This window comes from Bos indicus x Bos taurus, chromosome X (assembly GCF_003369695.1).
Source record: "Bos indicus x Bos taurus breed Angus x Brahman F1 hybrid chromosome X, Bos_hybrid_MaternalHap_v2.0, whole genome shotgun sequence".
Lineage (NCBI taxonomy): Eukaryota > Metazoa > Chordata > Mammalia > Artiodactyla > Bovidae > Bos > Bos indicus x Bos taurus.
The window spans coordinates 58,045,341-58,048,928 of NC_040105.1; the positions used below are offsets into that span (position 1 = coordinate 58,045,341).

A 3,588-nucleotide genomic window follows, 5' to 3' on the forward strand; every position below is an offset into this window, starting at 1 on the left:
AAAAGTTGGCTTAAAGCTCAACATTCAGAAAACGGAGATCATGGCATCCGGTCCCACCACTTCATGGGAAATAGATGGGGAAACAGTGGAAACAGTGTCAGACTTTATTTTTCTGGGCTCCAAAATCACTACAGATGGTGACTGCAGCCATGAAATTAAAAGACACTTACTCCTTGGAAGGAAAGTTATGACCAACCTAGATAGCATATTCAAAAGCAGAGACATTACTTTGCCAGCAAAGTTTCGTCTAGTCAAGGCTATGGTTTTTCCTGTGGTCATGTATGGATGTGAGAGTTGGACTGTGAAGAAGGCTGAGTGCCAAAGAATTGATGCTTTTGAACTGTGGTGTTGGAGAAGATTCTTGAGAGTCCCTTGGACTGCAAGGAGATTCAACCAGTCCATTCTGAAGGAGATCAGCCCTGGGATTTCTTTGGAAGGAATGATGCTAAAGCTGAAACTCCAGTACTTTGGCCACCTCATGCGAAGAGTTGACTCATTGGAAAAGACTCTGATGCTAGGAGGGATTGGGGGCAGGAGGAGAAGGGGACGACAGAGGATGAGATGGCTGGATGGCATCACTGACTCGATGGACGTGAGTCTGAGTGACCTCTGGGAGTTGGTGATGGACAGGGAGGCTTGGCATGCTGCGATTCATGGGGTCGCAAAGAGTCAGACACGACCTGAGCGACTGATCTGATCTAATCTGATGATGGCAACAATTTATCAAATAAATAATATCCATGAGGAAAGATAATTATTTTTTAAAGTACCAAATGAAAATTTTGGAGCTAAAAAGTACAACAATTGAAATGAAAATTTCACTGTAGGATCTCAACAGCAGACTTGACCTGGTAGAAAAATGAGTCAGTGAATTTGAAGATAGACCAAAGAAGAATGAAGAAAAATGAAGACAGCACCAGAGACCTATAGGACAACATCAAATGTACCAATATACGTACATCAGGAGTCTCAGAAAGAGAAGAGAATGAATAAGGAAGAAAAAATATTTGGAAAATTATGTCCACTAACTTTCTAAATTTGATGAAAAACATTAACCTACTCATCCAACAAGCTCAACAAACTCTAAGAAGGGAAAATCCAAACAGACCCACACCTTTTAAATACACCGTAGTTAAATTGCTGCAAGCGAAAAACCAGGAAACTGTCAAGAAAAAAACAATATCACAGAAAAAATGAACCACAATGAAATTAAAGCTAATGTCATCAGAAACAATGCAGGGCAGAAGGCAATCAAATAATATTAAAAATGCTGAAAGAAAAACCACTGTCAATCAATAACTATATCAAGTTTTGTGCTTCAAAACAAAGGCAAAATATTATCTCTGCCTATTCATGCCACTGTAGTTTCAGGGAAAGTTGTATGGGAAGCCAGGAGTTTCATGCCTGCCCTGAAGTAATGAGGCTGCATCTCCTTATAATGCCAGAAGACACCTAGACACTCTACAAGGAACCTGGACTTCCACACCCAGCAGTAACAAAGATCCTACCCACGGGTGTCAGTGGAGGCCACATGGGAAGCAGCAATGAGACCCTCACCCCTTCCTAGCCAGGACAGTCTCTGCAGAGGCTTAGTGGTTAGTATTAACTCCCATCTCTACCCAGCAGTAATGAGGTACCCCATCCAGAGTATCACCAGAGGCTATGGGGTAACTGGGACTTTGACCACAACCTGGTTGTAATGAAGTAATACTGCCTTTTTGATATCTGCATGGTGTCTCATACCATAATACAAAAAAGTGAAGGATGCAATAGAAAATCACTAGGAATACTAGGAATGAGGAAAATCTTAAGTTGAATGAAGAAAAATAATCAACAGATGCCACCATCAAGATGATACAGATGTTAAAACTGTCTGACAAGAATTTTAAAGCATCCACCATAAAAATGCTTCAATTATGAACACACTTGAAACAAGTGAAAGAAATACAGAATCTAAGCATAAGCAAAGAAACAAAAGATATAGATAAAAACAAATTTTATAATTGAAAAATATAGATTGTGGAGAAATTGAACCTCTTCTGGGTATTTATCCACATTAAATGTGTAAATTGTATCTCAATAAAACTATGACCAAAAAAGAAAAATACAATAACTGAATTAAAAAAAAAAAAAAAACTCAAGGGGCTCTCACCATCGCTGCTGAGGAGCAGAGCTGAGCCCATCAGATCAAGGAGCATGGTAACCGGGTGGGCTGGGTCTATGGTCACTCTGTGGGCTGCTCAGCTGGCTGGTGCTTTTTTATCAGGGCAAGCTGTGTCCCATGGCAGGGAAATTTTGGCAGAGCTCACACTATTTGCAATGGATTTTTGATAAACAAGATCTGTTGAAGGAACATCAAAAGGATTTAAAGTTTCTCTCAGTAAAAGAGTATTAAAAATTACAAATATTTTTTACAAATGTTATCCAAGCATTAGGTGAACATCCTAAATTAAGACAAATCATTGCCACTTCTACGGTCTATTTCAAGAGATTCTATGTAAGGTATTCTCTGAAAAGTATAGATCCTGTATTAATGGCTCCTATCTATGTGCTTTTGGCATCCAAATAGAGGAATTTGGAGTAGTCTCAAATACAAGATTGATTTCTGCTGCTACTTCTGTTTTGAAAACTAGATTTTCATATGCCTTTCCAAAGGAATTTCCTTATAGGATGAACCATATATTAGAATGCGAATTCTGTCTTTTAGAATTAATGGATTGTTGTTTGATAGTGTATCATCCTTATAGACCTTTGCTCCAGTATGTGCAGAACATGGGCCAAGAAGACATTTTGCTTCGCCTTGCATGGAGGATAGTGAACAATACCTACAGAAGGGATCTTTGCCTACTGTATCCTCCTTTCATGATAGTTTTAGCTTGCCTGCATGTAGCCTGTGTTCTACAGCAGAAAGATGCCAGACAGTGGTTTGCTAAGCTTTCTGTGGATATGGAGAAGATCTTGGAAATAATCAGGGTTATTTTAAAACTGTATGAGCAGTGGAAAAATTTTGATGAGAGAAAAGAGATGGCAACTATTCTTAGTAAGATACTGAAACCAAAACCTCCCCCAAACAGTGAAGGAGAACAGGGTCCAAATGGAAGTTAGAACTCTAGCTACAGCCAATCTTAAAACATTCTGAAGAATTTCATAGTGGACCAGTTGGAAATAAACCACTGGACAGATTTCAGTAATGTCTTCAATGGAACACAAATGAATAGCTTGTTTCTGTCAAGCATGTTGGGAAGTTATTTTATTTTTGCAAAATGTTTTTCTTACCTAATTTGATTCTAGTACATAATTGATTAAAATCTATTGTTTATGAAAGTTTGGAAAGGTTCTAAGGGGACCTACAGAGAGACATACATAGACTTTTGAAAATTAATAGCTTCTGATTAGTAAAATTTTTCTTAATTTGGATAATAGAGATCATAGCTTTTTGTTAAGCCAGAAAATATGAAACATAATTTGTTTAAAATTTTCTTTGGTCAATGAATGACCAAAAAAGGAAATAAGTCAAATATATGAGGATTTTTTTCCCTCTCCTTAAGTTAAACTTTAAAACTGTATTTAAGGAATCAAATCTTACAA

At 37.7% G+C, this 3,588-nt stretch overlaps 1 pseudogene; it reads left to right on the plus strand.

The window, feature by feature from the left end:
• The first annotated feature begins 2,119 nt into the window (after positions 1-2,119).
• Positions 2,120-3,215, plus strand: LOC113886680 (annotated as a pseudogene).
• Positions 3,216-3,588: the final 373 nt, after the last annotated feature.